The following is a 17,977-nucleotide window of genomic DNA, read 5'->3' on the forward strand; positions in this document are numbered from 1 at the left end:
AGCACAAAAATATGATATTAATTGTTACTGCTTAATATTTATAAATAACATGTTAGGTTTTATGTTAGGTTTCTGTTTTAACTTTTAAGTGCCAATTTGGATCGCTGTATAAGTTTAACTTCTTATTTATTTGTTTGCAATTGTTGGATGTTGAAGAAAGTTTACCAACAGACTTTATTATAAGGTTTGCAATATATTTGTGGAGTTCTGTTTGTGATACTTTGGCGCTATTTGAGTTTGTTGGAACATTAGTTCCAATGACCCCGCGTTTAAGTTTTAAGTGTGGGCAATAACATGAACTGTGAAGTTTGGTGGTTACATTCTATAAAATGATGTTTAATGCTCCATGTATTTAGAATCTAGGCGGGTTAGTCCTCCATTTTAACAGCCTCATTGTTGTAGTTCCTCATTTGTGTGAGAAATGAGGAGATCATAAGCTTTGACATAAGCCTACATGTGGAACTTCTTTTTGTTATTTCAGATGGAATCTATGTTACATGCAACCATTGTCATCATTGGGAGATCGGAGCATGTCACATATTCCATAATCAAACTTGTAGTTGGCAGTCTACGTACCATAATTTCTCCACATAAATCAGTGCAGTGTAGGACTTTCGGCATTTCTGACTGCGGCCGTGCGCTGCAACGTGCGGGGTCAACACACTGTGTTATTGATACGGTTTATGAGGTGTTGAGAAAAAATTTTACGAGGTGTTGAGAAAATTTTCTTTTTTATGAATTGAATGTTAAATTTATTCAACCAAAAAAAAACTCTTTTGTTTATTTTACAAATGCATCATATGAAAGAATAAAAAAGTTTACATTATTTATGGTCTATACTTTCTATGATCTTGAAACTGGTGTTGAGAAAATTGAGAGACGTGGTAAGCTCACGGTTTCCCAGACCTGTTCTTTCTTTGTTGGTCAGTGGCATTTGTTGCTTAAAACCTTAAAGAACAATTTTACAACGATTGCAAGCGGTACTTTGTTATGGCTAGGTTGTTCAAAAATTTTTTTTTTCTTTGTTCTATTCTAACGCCCCAACAGAAGCTTGTACTATTGTATGTTTGATATGTGACGTGTAGATTGTGTAATGGCTTCATTATAACACATGTATTTTGAGTTTTTGTTAACCATGGTCATGGTTCCATGTCCGGGTTCGACACGTCATTTGGTTCAATAAGTAGTATCTCGTGCCTTCCATAGTGGACTGAAATTATTTTTTAAGGAATTTAACGGTTCCTTTTAATATAGTTAATGTGTTTTAAGCGTTGACAACATAATTGTTGGGTGATTCTTAATTTTTTAAAAGTAAGAATATATTACTGGGTTTATATTGGTTTAATAGTAACAGTTTAAGGTTGATGATTCAAACAAATAACCTTCAAGCTCTGCTTTTGATTCCATTGTCTTAGTTGTTGTAGGTGAGTCTTGTGGTGTTGATAAAAAAAAGAAGGTGCTGTGAGGTCAGAGTTCAAGCAAACAACTATCCTGACTAACATGGGTTGCAGGGAGGTTAGTTTGCAGTTCTTGAGGGTGGCTTTTATATTGGGATGGTATGTTGCACTGCAGTTTTGTAGTGGTGTTTTGCTAAATTTGTGATTGTTTTCGTTTTGGCAGTTATTTGGTAAGTGACATTGTCATTTATAAGACCCGGTGGGTTTCGTGTGTTGGTCTCAAACATTATCCTTACATTCAAACCCGTAGAGAATAGGCAAATCTTCTCCTGCGAACAGCACACAGCGCAAGACAAACAACAACTAAGCAAGATGCTTGAGTTTATCATGTTAACCCTCAATAAGATGCAAACTAAATTATTTTATTTTCCAAAAAAAAAACCCTAGACCTATCCAGTGAAATCACGGTATGGAACTCCATCAAGTTTAGCCAGCTTATTGCAATAACTCATCTGTTGTCTTGCATGCTACACACTGAACTCTTTCATATCCTCACTTCCTCAGCGTCAAAAGTTCACTCAAAACACAAAAACCTGTATCGATTGAAAAATCTGAGGAACCGTAGAACATCTAAAGCAGTAAGAGCTAGCATCCTCATCTCAACTCCATCTCCTCACATAGCCACGTAATCCTCCTCTATCTAAACACAGATAAACGGCAGACAATTTTCTTTTGGCATCAAAAAGACATAAATAAACAGCATAAAATTATTTTTTTGGCATCAGAAACACATATGAATACAAACACTAAATTTCTCTCAAACGGAGCCAGAAAACAATTTTGCGCGTGTGGTTAAACCCAAACAATCCAAGACATAAACTTTTTATGTTAAAATAGCCAAACCAAGAAGACTTACAGACAATCAAGCAATATTCAGAAGGTCAAGAATACAATTTCATTTCGTAGACGAACTAAAACTCCACAATCTGTAATCCAATATCAAAGTTCAATTTCAAAGCTGATTAAAATCATCAGAAGAAGAGAGAGTGACCATGATGAGCGAGAGATATCGAGAGGAGGAATGAGAGGTACGAGATCAGAGATCTCCGCGACTCCTCGTCCTTAGGGCTGATTCGAACCGATGAGGACTCCGTTCACCGCAGCTTCTTGTGTCGCAGCTCGAGAAGCCATTAAAGAAGAGGATTGATGAGTTAGCCATTCAAAGAATAAATTAACTTTGGTGTTATCACGGATTGAGAGGATGATGTTCAAGGAAAGATGGCTTACCTTTTATAGGTGCAGAGAGACCGACTTGCAGCGGGATAAGATGAATCAATCTCAGATCGTGCTCGACGTGGGTTGATGGTATTCAGATGTTTGTTAAAGCGATGAATTAATAACCATTAACGTTTCGAAGGATTAGAAAGGAAGGCGTAAAGACGCAATCGAAGCTTCTTACAGAGATTCTTCAAGACTAACTCACGCATCCTATAGAAACTCCATTGTTGGTGAAGATGCTCAGGGATCGAAGAATAAGATGAACCCTAGATTACGTTGTCCACTTTGGTGAAGACGAATCAACGCTTTTAGAACTCAGTTTGTGCGTCGATCTCAAATATCGGAGATGAAGAGGGGCTCAACCCTCGTATCAAAACGGTGTGTTTCCGTACGGGCTGGTAAAGTGTGAAAAAGTTAGGGCCCAAAATAATACGAAGCCCACATGTATGCATAATAATTTAAATGAAACGCATCGTTTACTTTAAGTGGACACGATGAGAGGCATCGACTTATCTAGCTGGCATCCTATGTGGCGTAAAGAGGAGGGATAAAACCCTCTTTTATAAATATAGAAAATAGAAGATAGAAGATAGAAGATAGATATTCCAACGATTCTCAAAAGGTATGATATCTCAGGTAGCCTTTAACGGTTCTTTAGCAAAGGGTTGGGCATCACGGGAACAAATATGATAGAACTCTCTCCTATTAGCCAGTGGAGTAAAGAAATATCATTAAAAATCTCATGCATGCTAAAGGGTATGCACTCTCTCAGTACTTGGGTGAAAATTAGAGTTCGCCAAGTCAGAGGATCGAGTTGTGAAAGAGAAATACCAAATAACAAACTTCCGCTATTAGAGAATGTGTTCCTCTTCTAAAACCCGCCACCAGGAAGACCTCATAGATGGAAATTTCATCCATTCCTCCATTAGAAGCCCATTCAAATCTATCTGGGCTCCGAAGTTCCATCTATGGAAATAAGGAGAATTTCTTTTGGATTTTAAGAATTTTGTCCTCTATAATCGTAGGAAAAGGACCGGTCCTCTCAAAACCATAGGGATGGTAATACCTTAAGGGAGCCACTGGAGCGATTTTCTGATTAGCTTTGGGAAGACCACTCCATGTAGGACTAGGGAAGGAAAGTGGCTCTAAAAAAGCTGTTTGGGCCTCATGCGCCTACGAAAGAAGAAGGGAAAGAAGAAAAATTAAGATACTCTTCCATCCTTTCGAATCTTTCGCAAGTAGGTATAATGAGGATTACTCCATGGACATATGTATATCAAATTCTAACATGCCTAAGCCTAGTTTTTTTTTTCCGAAAATGCGCCGTTTGCAGGAAAAAAAAGAAAAGGTAGAAATTTTTGAATATCAGGAAGTATGCAAGCTTCCTCCTACAAGAAAATAGGATTTCAAAGACCATAACGACTACATCCCGTTAAGAGGGAAATAAAATCCCCCAAAGAGATTCAAATAATCGACCATAACACATTTCACTTATAAAAGAAGTTCCTCATCCTATCAAATCTATTCTCCAGCTTCAAAACTTAAATTTTCTGCTTCCTGCAAGATGAATAAACTTTCCTTGATAGACACTGGCAGATCTACGCGATCATTATCATCCAGAAAAAAATCTATGCTCATTATGACGTCATAAAACTTATTTCCTGGTCCAGGCCAGGATTCATCGACTAGAAGCAGAAAAACAAGGTACAAACTTAAGTATATTGACAACTAGGTGCATAGTCCCCGCGCAAGCGCGGGGTCGGCTACATTATAGGTGTATTATATAGTTTTGTTTACGGGATTTTATTGTTTTTTTGTCTATAATGTGATTGATGGGACTTTGGATATTACATAGGTTGATGAGTTTGATATAAGAATGAACGACGAAGTCATATGTTGATATTTTTATATCTTATATGTTCAAAGTTGAGGGTGATGGAACTTGTTAGTGTTTACTTAGGTAGTTGTTTGTATATAAATCAAATAGTGCATGGAAAAAGATAATAAATTTGGATTTAAAATGTTAGGGTTTCAAAATAACTGGGCTTTGAATCTGTGGTTTAGTCTAATACTGAAAAAACTGTTAGGACTTCAACTCTTTTTTTTTCTCTATGTCGGGAATGTGGGCACTAATTTCCCGATTCATGTAGGTAAAATTGTTTCTTAGTTTGTGAGATTGAAAAGCGTAGATTGATTTTAAGCATGATTGATGAGAGGTTTACTTGCATCAGTTTCGTCTGCCGTGGGTGTTGAGTTTTGTCGGCGCCAGATGTTAGACATGCAAGAGAGAAGATCTGAATATGTTAATTTCGTGTTTTGTTTTTTCTTCTCTCTTGTTTTGTGGGTTCCACTCTTTGCTCAGACTGTACAAAAGATGAAATCTGGCTAGGCCGTCTCACTTCTCTGAAGTATTCCCTTGATTAACCTCCCACCAACATCTATCTTCTGATTCTGTCTTGAAGTCGAGGAGCTTCCAGAAAAATTAGCTTTCATCTGCTGTTCCGCTTGGAATGGAGAGTTTTGAAATGCCGCATAAAAAAAATATTGGCAAATAACTAATAATTGTCAACAACTATCACTATACTAAATAGAAAATAAATCAAGGTTTTTTGTTCTGCACAAACTAAAATCTTACAACAGGGTTGTCACAGTCTTTTTTCAGGAGCAAGATCTTTTTCTTCCCAGAAACCATAGTCAATGCAATTCTTGGGAGAGAGCTATCCATGACAGAGGCTAAAGTTGCGTAGATGAAAAAATAGATCAGAAACACAGTAGATTTTTTCAGATTAGGAAAATATGGGATAATTTGTTGACTAATTATCAGTTTCAGTTGTTGGTATGTCATTCCGCTTGAATTTGCCTGATTGTAATCTTGCTTGGAGCTGCCAAATATGCTATGTTTACCAATTTCTAGGTTTGTGTTCGCAATCACTTGGAGCACCTAGCAACCTCAAAACGATCGACTTTCACAATGGAATCTGCTTTCAAAGATGGCATGTAATGATTAGCACGTCCGACGGGAGTAAACCCATGAATCACGGAATCTGCAAGTAGTATTATCCAACAAAGAATCAGGAAATAAATTAAAACAATTATGTTAAATAAGGGTGATATATCGAAGATTAACTTACCTTTTCATCGAGGAAAAGAACCGTGATTCCCACAAACTCCCTGTCTTTCTTGAAGTTCAGGGAATCCCAGAAGCGGAGGAAGCCAAAGGCTATGCTCTGACTACTAAGACCAAGACAGAGAGACTCGAAGGTTGAGTGACGGACGCCGGGACGCCGGTTTGACGAACTGGGGAGGCAGAGAGAAACATTTTCTAAAAGATGGTTAAAGCTAAGAGGAATCAATGAGTTTTGTGGAGATGCAGATTGGGTTCATCAAAGATGAGAATCATATATATATGGTTTACAGAGGGGCTACAAATCAGGAACATTTATGATCAAGCGATTTAAGATGGGGACATGAAGAGTTCACCGGTGAAAAAATAGATTACGAACATACACACGGCGCAACTCTGTGAGTCAGACTTGTTTGAGACAATGATGAAAATAACCCATATTAAACTACAACAGTTTACAATATAGGAAAACCATAATTGTTGCAAGCTTAAGCTTTTTTTCATATAACGTGATGAATCCCATTAAAAAATGAAACCCATAATACACTTGTAGGTCCGACCCTCAGAGGAAGCTAAAGAAGCAAGAGCTTCCGCCCTTCATAAATATATATTAGGTTCGGCCATCAATGTACAAAGGTATCAGTTAGCTTGGTGGTATAAATGTTGGTGTTTATATCTTAATAACCCGGATTCGAGCCATGGGTTTGACACTTTTTTACACTTTTTAAAAGTGGGACCCACAAAATTTTGACGTGGCGCGCTGAGGAGTGAGTAAAAACTGATCTATTATAATATAGATTCCTTTACCTGATCCGACCATGTGCCTAAAAGACTATCTGCCCCTCAGGCCATGTGACACCAAAGCCTCGCGCCAAAAGACGGATCTCGTTAATCACTGAATTACGAATTCATGATAAAAAATACCACCAGATCACATAATCTCGTACGAACCTGGACTTAAATCACCAAAGGATCGACATATATTCTTCGACTACTCGTGTTTAGATATCTACTACCGGGTTCTTATATGGTCCAGGCCAGAACAACCCGGAAAAACCTTGAAGAAGAGACATCCTAATCATTCACCTTCTGAGAAGGTATGACTCCAATCGATCAAAGTGCACATGTTATCTCCTAACTTCATTCATGAAATTGAAAGATAAGGGGAAAACTGTTGGAGATAATTAATTCAAGGAGTCATCACTCATGCTTCCGAGTAGCATGCCAGCCTTTGATTCCTGTCTAGACAATTTTTGGTTCCAGATCCTGGTTCATTCATGCCTCTAAGTAGAATGGAAAACTTATACTAAAGGAAGATCTTTCCATATTTCAGGGTATGAAAGGATGAAACCTAATTTACCATTAACGACTATCTATAAAAGAGGGATTTAAACACTAGACAAAGGTTCTTGTATAGAGTTAGGCCGCTAGAATTAGGATTTTTATCCAATACGTTGTAGTCCCGACTATAAAGAGGGATCCAAACACTAGAAAAAGGTTCTTGTATAGAGTTAGGCGGCTAGAATTAGGATTTTTATCCAATACGTTATCCAATACGTTGTAGTCCCGAGCACGAACACGGCTCGGTCGCTACCTAGCGACCGAGCTCCAGCCAAGCTCGGTCGCTATGTAGCGACCAAGTACGCACACGGCTCGGTCGCTACGTAGCAACTGAGCTTGGGTGGAGCTCGGTCGCTACGTAGCGACCAAGCACATACACGGCTTGGTCGCTGCGTAGCGACCGAACTTTCCCAAAACGTCGATAAGACACAAATCCATGCATTCTCGTCTACTCTTTAATGCTATCTCCCGTAGGCCATGGCTAAACCTTTTTTTGTTTCTCATCACTCGAAGTCATCAGTCAAACTTTATGATAAAAACCGCGGGAAGTTTGTTTTTATCGAAGAAACCATAATAAACGTTTCGAGTCAAAGACGGCCTAAAAAGGCCTAAAACGCAACTGGAAACCCACTTACGATTTCTTAACCGAAAAACCCATAATCCTTGTGACGGTTTATGCTTGGTTCGTAAGGCAAGATAAATGTCAAGTTTCCGCGGATAAATGTGAAGTTTCCGAAGATAATCACGAAGATCGGGAAAATTGGAATATCTCCATTTTTGAGCTATGACGGCTTAAGGGCAGAAGGGGAAAGGCACAAACCGACCTAGAAGCAAGTATATAAGGAGTCCTAAGCGAGAGGCAAAAGGGGACTCTGGGCACTTAGAAACTTTGAGGCATTATTCTCGACATGCTCTGTTTCTATGACTGACACCGATTACCAGACGAACGCGCACAAGCAGTTCGATCTCTTGGTTTACTCTTGAACTACGTTCGGCTTGACCCTCGAAAGGGCTACGTAGGCAGCCTTTCATAAGGTTCAGTCCGAAATCAATCAAAACCATTTTCGTATCTTTTCTGTCTTCTATTATCGAGCTGCGACTCAACTAGGTTTAAGGTTTTAGGTCGCTAGAACTAGGTAATTCGCTGACAGCTCTTGCGGCCGAAGCTTTTATAATCTCTTGTAATGATCGCAACGCTCTTACGCGGATTTGAAATAAGATCTACCTTTTCTATAAATTCGCTTTGTTATCTTTTCATATTTTCCGCATTTATTTGGTCACTTGTCGTTGGCTCTCGCAGAGAATCCGGGACCTCAAGGAAAGTTAGGGTTTCCTGACTTTCCTCCGATTATGGAAATCGACGGTGTGAATTTCGGTTCCCACAGTTTGGCGCTAGAAGGAGGGGGGGGGGGGTTACGGTTTACTCTTACTCATGGCCACAAAACGCTTGATCGAAACGATGTCTGGATATATGAAAGACAAACTCGCAGCACTGACTGCTCCTATGGCCAACGCTTACGCAAATGCCACAGTTCTTGAGAAAATCAAAAACCTTGCCGCGACTTTTCGCCACAGGAAGTGCTATGAAACGAGCTCGCGATTTCTCTTTCTAAACATAAAGGGAAACGATAAATCTTATCAAACCCCGTAAGTTTGGCTCATTACCGAACTAAAGAAATCTCAACATGTAAGGGTTTTACCAAAACACGTTTTCCGAAAATTTTTCGGAAAAGTAAAACTTCCTCTCCCCAAAACCGCAGAAAAACCCTAGGTTAATCGCGGAAAAATGAAGCACAGCAAATCGGGTACATAACTCGCCGCTGTACTTCTTCCGACTATCTTGCGGAAAAGCCCTTGGTCGGTCGCAGAAAAAAGGAAGCACAGCAAATCTGGTACATAACTCGCCGCTGTACTTCTTCCGAATATCTTTCGGAAAAACCCTAGATTTATCGTATAAAAAGGAAGCGCAGCAAATCGGTTATGAAACCCCCACTGCTGTACTTCTTCCAAATAAATTTCAGAGAAACGAAGTTAATTTCTATAGAATCACCCGAAACCTAAAACGGCCGACGAAGACTAAATAAAGCAAAACGGGAGATCGTATCCCCACCGCTAAAACGTTTTCTGAAGCCTAAGGTTTCGTAAGAATTCAAGTATCACTTACATAGTAACAAATTCCGCGACTTTTCGCCACAGGAAGTGCTATGAAACGAGCTCGCGATTTCTCTTTCTAAACATAAAGGGAAACGATAAATCTTATCAAACCCCGTAAGTTTGGCTCATTACCGAACTAAAGAAATCTCAACATGTAAGGGTTTTACCAAAACACGTTTTCCGAAAATTTTTCGGAAAAGTAAAACTTCCTCTCCCCAAAACCGCAGAAAAACCCTAGGTTAATCGCGGAAAAATGAAGCACAGCAAATCGGGTACATAACTCGCCGCTGTACTTCTTCCGACTATCTTGCGGAAAAGCCCTTGGTCGGTCGCAGAAAAAAGGAAGCACAGCAAATCTGGTACATAACTCGCCGCTGTACTTCTTCCGAATATCTTTCGGAAAAACCCTAGATTTATCGTATAAAAAGGAAGCGCAGCAAATCGGTTATGAAACCCCCACTGCTGTACTTCTTCCAAATAAATTTCAGAGAAACGAAGTTAATTTCTATAGAATCACCCGAAACCTAAAACGGCCGACGAAGACTAAATAAAGCAAAACGGGAGATCGTATCCCCACCGCTAAAATGTTTTCTGAAGCCTAAGGTTTCGTAAGAATTCAAGTATCACTTACATAGTAACAAATTCCGCGAGTTGTCGATGTTTGTCACCTAAATCTTACTTCAGAAAAAAATTACTCGAAACTTCCACGGATCAATCCCACGGATATGAGAAAAACTTCTGATTAAGTTTGGTTGCAATAATTAACCTCGTCACGGTTCTCGTACAACCAAAACTTCTTTACGGAACAAATATCGTAAAATTATGCTCGACAACATCTTGCGAAATAACCTTTGCAAAAATTAAGCTCGACAACCTTTTACAAAACAACTTTCGTAAAATTAAAATCGATAGCATTGTGCGGAATAACTTTTGTAAAATTAAACTCGATATTATTTTTTGAAATTTTTTTCGTAAAACTAAAGTTGGCAACATTTGACAACCTTCGAAAGTCTAACAACAATCGTAAAAAAAGAATCTCGGATAAGGAAAGAGATGGAGCAAAATCCGAGAATCAAAATTCGCCCATCCGCCTCTCTCCACGGTCTCACCATCCTTCCTCTCGCGCCTCGATCTGTCGCCAAAATATCATCACCTGGAAAGCCTTCCTGATCATCCTTGGCACCTCCTGATCATCTTTGGCACCTCTTGAGCATCCCTGGCTATTCCTAAACTCTAAAAAAAATTTCGACGAGATGCTCATTCACTTTCGTAAATCCAATGATACTCAGATTGAAACATGGATCCTGAAAACCACAAATATTGACAGCAGCCTAAACACGGCCAGGAAAGCAGAGAAGTCCAGGAAAAATCTATATTCTTGCTATTCGAAATGGGCAGACAGACACGAAAAGAGTAAGGGCAAATGAGCAAGCAAAACGGAGAAGAGGCTAACCCGAATCTTCGAGAGAACTAAGGTATTTCCGACTTGAAATCAGGCTTGGAACTCTCGTAGGAAATTACTAAGAAATAGAAACGCATTTGAGACTGCCGTAGAACTTTAGGGAACTTAAAACCTAGGTGGATAGTCTAGTGAACTAAGTCTTAGGCGATTTTTCTTGTCCCGGTATATTGTTCCATGACTGTTCATCCAGATCTTGCAAACTGATCTAAACTCTCTGAAAATCGAGAAACGATCGCCACGCATATCCAGCTCGCCTCCCAAAAGAGAGAAAAAACTAGAGACACGAACATCGTCTTAAAACCGATTTGTTTCTAGCGATTTTCTTAAAACCGACATATTCCAAGTCGTCAATCTGGAAACAACCAAATCACAGTCCCAGCGTCGTCTGTAAATCGTCCCGGATTATCGATCATTCCAAACCTCGGAAGAAGAAACGTACACAACTCTTCAAAGTATCGGTTCAACCGTTTTTTTCGTAAAAAAAAAAGGGGAGTACGTACATATACTATACTCGTATACTCTCAAACTTCAAAAACTTTTGCAAATCGTCAAGAAAACGCTTTCGTCAAAGCAAATCGTCCCAAGTAGGGAAACGACAATCTAAAATTCGTCTAAACGCTAGCAACGTATCCAGACGATCATGAACATAATATCACAGACTACACAGCATTTCTTGTCGCAATCATGTATATAGAAAACCTGTACCAATATCAAACTGAAACTCGATGATTAGCCAAAGTCTTGAAGCCCTTTCCGGCTTTAATTAAAGCCATTTTCGTAAAAAAAATTCTACGAGAATCTTCAAGCATCAAAGCATTTCTTTCAGCTCCCGTTGAAACCAAGTGAGTCACGGAAAAGCCTCGAGAACATTTGTGACGAAGAAAACTCGAGAATAAATGTAGCATCGAGCACATTAAAGGGAACACTTTCTTCCCGATCGTTGGCTAGATCTACCTCTGGTTGACCAATTCGTTCCAGAAACGAATGTGTCATGAGAATCCTCTCAAAAAAAAAAACCAATGAAAAACGTTCTGCGACTAGATCATAGTGAAATAAACTTCGGTAACACTTCATGAGTAACTCCAAGCAACTTTCACCTAAGACCGAAATCACAGCAGAAACGTTTCTCGTAAACCCCGCACACTACAAGAAAATGTCACATATATAGCCCCGGAAAAACGCTATTACATCATAGCATAGCGTTATGGTGAACGTTGTGTCTGCCCCCGCAATCTTTTCTTCGGCACTTTATATAGCGTTTTTCCGTATGCAATTTTAAGTTTTATTTCGATAGCGGTTATTTGTTATGCAATTGTAATATTTATAATAGCGTATTATATTTGCTATTGGTGTTATAAACATAGCACTATTTTGATGTTATTGTTAGTTTTAATATAGCGATTTCTCTTTTGTTGTTGTTTCTGTAATTTTAGCTGAGTTTTGTTTTATAATTGGAATCAACGTATGAGTTGTCTTTATTAGCTCTACCATATTTTGATCAATAGAGAAACACAATGTCATAAGCCAAACGTTAAGTCTCGAATACATAAGTTCTAATAGCCAAACCATCAAGTCTCACACAACCAAACCACAAACAAAGTATTCAACTAGCCAAACACGTTCTACTACCCAAGACAATCCAATATAAGACACTGGTTCACATATAAACAATCTTGTCATTAGGCCAAGCGATTGTAGAACCTAATGCATCAACAACAATCTGGAATTCTAAGGTTGGTCTCCATACACGGTCGTCGTCAATCTTACATACCTCAACCCATACCTTGCTGGCGTTTGGACCCAATGTAACAAAATGGACTTTGTCTTCTGGATTGTCTGATATAACTTTTCCTTCTGCAACCGTTTGACCTGATCCAAAGCAGTCTAAGAGTAAGCAGTTCTTCTTAGGAGAGACACTTGTACCTGAGCTGTTAGCTACACTCTACAAGTGAAAAATACATATCATCATTTTAAGAAAACAATAGATGAATGTGAAAGTTAGATAATTATGTGTAGAATTTTACCTTAGGTGATGAATTTTTAGAAGATGAAACTTTAGATGGTACTGCTCCTTTAGCAACCGATGGTACCTTAGGTGATGAATTTTTAGAAGATGAAACTTTAGATGGTACTGCTCCTTTAGCAACCGATGGTACCTTAGATGATGAATCTTTAGTTGGTCTTGCTCCTTCACACAGTAGAACCTTAGAAACTGGCCATGCTACGTACGCAAACAGTGCATCGCCAATCACTTTCATGTCTTCATTTGGTCTCCACAGGTAAGCCTCTTTGTTAATCACTTTGTCAATCTTAACTTTTGCAGCATTCGGACCCAAATGAATATTATTGACCATCTCTGTTGGGTCAGTCGAAACCATATATCCCTCAGCAATCACTTCAGCATCATTTGTCCAAGCAATAATTTGGATTCTATCTTCCAAGCATTTGTAGCCTGAGTAGTCATTCAAAAACATAATATACGGATCACCTAGTAAATAACCTTTCTAATGATATAATTTTTTTAATACACTGAATAAATGACTAGTAATCTTACCGAGGAACCAGCAGTCTTGTTTGCAGTTGGAGAATCCATACTGTCGAGAATGAGCTTATCGAATGGCCATGCAATTTTTGTTCCCATAGTGTCTCCAAGTAAGGTGATAGCTGTTGTAGGCCTCCATACATATGCTTTCTTATCAACTACTAAGTTAACAAGTACAGCTGCTGCATTAGGTCCAAGTGGAATACGGCCAATCTTGTAAGCCGGTTCAACAGAGCATAGATCTCCTTCACCGACAACAACATCATTTTCGGAATACCAATCAAGTAGCTGACACATAAGTGATCCTTTGCTTGTACCAGTGTTGCCGGATTGTGAACGATCATCCTGATCTTTCTGAGAACATAGAAAACAATTAATATTCGGCTGAGAGAGGATATTATAAGCACATTACCTTATTCACTTACACTTACACTTACACTTTTTCCTTTAGCTAAGTCACGAACCAAGTGTTTCAGATCTTCAACCTCAGTGACCAATGCTGCTTGCTTAGCTTCAAGCTTCTGCACATGAACATCTCGAGCCTGTATGAAAGCTAGCTTGGTAGCAGTAATCCCTCTTCCCATTCCTCTGACTCTTCCATCCTTGTCTTTACCTAGAACCTGACTCACAGCATCTTCTTTAACACTAATAGTGGAGTTTGATCCCATCTCACTATTAATTTTTTTAATTTGTTCCTGATCGATATCAAATTTGAATGGGTATCAATATAGATAATCAAGTATAACGGAAACAGGTTTGATAACTTCTTACAATTGTTTGTTCAAACTCTGGTCTCACGGCTCTTCCATCTGCATGTGTATGTCCAGCTATCCAGATCTTGCTTCTAGTAATCTTACTCGACCAGATGCCTTTTTTGTCTACAAGTAGCAAAGAAAGTAAGGTATAAAGAGAACTTAACTCACCAATACACTAAATCACAGAAACATACCATTTCATCAGCAAGGCGACCCATTCCTTTCCGACTGGTGGTGTGTGGAATCTGACGCATCCGCATATCTCTGAATTGGTCACTTCGTTCATACAATCACATTCCAATTATAAATATAGCAAACCTTTAATTTAACGGAAAGATTTAAAATAAACCACCTTGAAAGAGTGTTATGTCCTACTCTTCACCCACTTTATCCAAACAGCTTCATTGTGAATGTTGCTTGGTTTTAAGGATCGTAGAGTTTCTGTATTCATTGAAGAACACAATTTCTTAACAAGCCTTGACTTAGAAGCTCTAAAAACGCAACCCATTTGCTGGAAGACAGACGTCTTTTGCCAATCTTCTGTCAAATTGAACCTCGCCTACAATAATTTCCTACGTTATCATATAAAAATAAAGAAATATGAAATTTTTACGAAGTAAAAATAAAGAAATTGTACCTGCACCTCCTCCCACATTGTATCTTTGGTCTGCTCATCGATGTGCCTCCAACCTCTTTGCTGACCCATAAACAAAATCCGTTGCTCCTTGCTCATACTCAAGGCTAGTCCTATAAAGCAAAAAACATTTGAAAATTCAATCATAATAGACTCAGTTGTAAGTAACAGAGTTAACGATAATTACATATAAAACCATACCTTGGAAGCCAAACCCAAGACTTATCCATGTCACAGCACCACCACAGCTCCAAGCTCAAAGGGTTTTGCAAACATGTGTGATAATGAACATAAGCCCAAATACACTAAGACTTTAGAGACACATACGAGAGAAGAGAAGGATTATCTGCAAAGTACCTTTACGTTGCAAATATCTTGTAAAATATAATCTGCAAAAGAAAGCAAAATCGTTTAAAGTTAGACAAAACTAAATCACTTAACACTACAATCTGTCTGTGAAATTACAAATACCTCAGCTTGAACCCACCACCAAAAGCTGTCTGTGAAACCTGTTTTAAAAGCCTTAATTAGTCAACAGAAACATTGAAACCCCTTTCTCAAATAAAAACCCTACAATTATACATACCTCAGCTTCCGAGATAGATCTTGAGCTGCCGATGATTCTCTGTAAAAATTCCCAAAATCGGTCAAAAATCCTAAATAATTAACATTTTGAAACCCTAGATCCATATAATTATCGATTACACCGAAAAATCAAACCTTCAATCGAATTCTGAAGACTTTAGAACCCCACGGGTTTTGAATCCAGATCTGGTTCGCGGAGAAACTTTATCGAAGAAGAAATCTACTAGATTTTGAGATCGAGAGGAGATGAGAGAATTCAATTGAGTCAGCCGAGATTTTCCCGAAACAAAGAGATGTGAAAAAAGGAGTGAGAGGGAAAATCGAGAATGAGAGGGAAGAGACGAAAACGATGAAAACGATGAAATTGTGTAAGTACTTTAAACGGGAGAATGAAATAATTTTCCGCCTAAACCATACATAGCGTTTGAAGATTACCAAAGCTATATAAAATAAAAAGCGTTGCACAACTTAGACTCCGAAAAATATAACATAGCATGCGTAAAAAACAACGCTATCTTAAAAAAAAGGTTAGCTCAACGATAACATTATAGGCTAAAACGCTATCTTATTATGCTATCTTTACCCCCTTCCCTTGTAGTGGCAGAAACAACGCTACTTTGACATGTGTATACATATCAACAATTTACAATCTTCGTAAAACCGGTCCCCATTACTTACATGAAAAATCCTTCGTACAATCAGACCAAGTCTTACGAAGAAAATTTTGAAAGTAAATATAACTGGTTTTACGAAGAAGTATATTTTGTATAGCAAACACAAAGCTGTAAAATTTGACTTTGGATGACCAATCTAAAGAGAGATCTCTTCGCATTACGATTTAATAGATCTCGTATTTTAGCCATGCGGCTCACTGGCTTCTGCGTTTCGTTCCCCTCGGTCACATCCGAGCAGGCAATCGTCCCGCAACTGACTCCGCACTGGTTCTGTATCAAACCTCTTAGGCTACGTCTTCCTCAGACAAAAACGAATTAATTTTCATAAGACTGTAGGTAACATTATACGAAACATACATCATATAACTGAAACCTAAAGCATAGAATCGTTTTCTATGACTATCAGCCATCTTAAGAGGGATAACTCTGGCAAACTTGGCCTATCAATCTCGACAAGCGTTCTTTGGCCCTCGGTCAATTACGCCTTCCAGTAAAGGTCCAAACCAGAATTTGCCATCCCCTTTAAGGACGATCGTAAACTAACATGACCTTAAATGTCAAAGTACCATGGTCTAATCCTCGACCTACAACATCCTTGGCTATCTGAGTGAACACATCCTTCACGCCAAGCCAAACTATTTGAGAAACCATCGCTCCATCACTTAACGGCTAAATAACAATCCACGATTTGTCTAAAAACGTCGTGAGACCATTAAGAGAATAATTATCGTATACCACGGTCGGAAATCATATGATAAATTCTTCGTAACGAAACTCAGTCCTAACAACCAAACAGTTAACGAAATACCAAAACTTGTCGACAATCGACCAAGTTCGATACATTCCACAATTCACTTTAAGCCCGCTATGTTTTACCCATAATACGCAGCATGTAAGGAAAAATTTGTAACAAAGCTTCTAGAGCTATACAAAACATCCTCAAAAATGCACGAAATAGATCTCGAAAGGCCAACACTTCACAAAGCACTATGAAGGAAAACGCTTCTTCCCATGGACAAATTTACGCGACCCCTCAGTCCTAATTCCTCGATCGCAAATAAAATTATTAGCATCCAAACAGGAACAACAATTTTGGCTGCGAACATCCGTAGACAGACCAGAATGTTTCTCAAACGCAGGGCTAAGACTAAACCCTTGCAATATCGTGAAACATCTTCATGCCCGCGAACATTTCAAGAACAAAACGCGGCACACAAAATAAAAAAATCAATCTTCAGCATTGCGAGACGTCGCAGATGCCTGAAGAACAATTTTTCGACAAAATTACCTTCCTCGATAAATGCACCTTCTTGGAAGACCAAACAGTCATACATACTAACATCTTCTCAAACACGTATTCTTCGCGAAGACTCAAAAACGGTAATATCTACCGATAAGTTTGTTGTTGATCACAACAAACTCTTAACGTCCTAAACAGACTTAGCCATCTCGTAGAGGTAGCTCTCGTACACCCGACACAAGGGTAATAACGCTATATAAAAATCCGAATTTTTGGTCAGCACTTTCAGGAGACTTAAAAATTTTCCTCAAAGGGATGCTTGATTCCTACCATACAAGTCAAGTAAGCCGAGAAAATATCGCGGAGTTTAAAACGATACGGGAAACGTAAGTCGAAGTAGTCATCGCACCCCCTAAAGCCGTGATTAGACCTAGGTCTTGCCCTAAACCCATCACACTGGTCTCTAACATCTCTAGGCATAGTATCAAACACCCTGATACGAGATCCTAAAATTTGTCTCTTGGCCAATATTCGAGTGTCTTCAGAAATCGCTCAGGTTTACACACTGCTGAAAACTCTCGAAACAGATCACAGATATAGCAGTTCACACAAAGTTAGATTACGAGATGACAACTCGTAGTCTTCCCTCTACACCCATATAAAATGCCATCGGTAGTAACACGCCTGATAACCTCTACATATAAACTAGACCGTAAAGGTCTCGCTAGAAAACTAGTCATAAGAACCTGAACTCCAAGACGAACTACGAAAGGCTTGATCCCTTCAACAAG

General features: G+C 38.8%; 1 long non-coding RNA gene across 1 annotated transcript; it reads right to left on the bottom strand.

Moving 5' to 3' along the window:
• Positions 1–1,623: 1,623 nt before the first annotated feature.
• Positions 1,624–3,688, bottom strand: LOC106411673. The gene is made up of 2 exons (XR_001282414.3): positions 2,449–3,688; positions 1,624–2,097 (listed from the first exon to the last, which is right to left on the bottom strand). It is a non-coding gene; the product is annotated as an uncharacterized LOC106411673 (long non-coding RNA).
• Positions 3,689–17,977: the final 14,289 nt, after the last annotated feature.

The sequence above is a fragment of the Brassica napus genome, chromosome C8 (assembly GCF_020379485.1).
Source record: "Brassica napus cultivar Da-Ae chromosome C8, Da-Ae, whole genome shotgun sequence".
NCBI classification, from domain to species: domain Eukaryota; kingdom Viridiplantae; phylum Streptophyta; class Magnoliopsida; order Brassicales; family Brassicaceae; genus Brassica; species Brassica napus.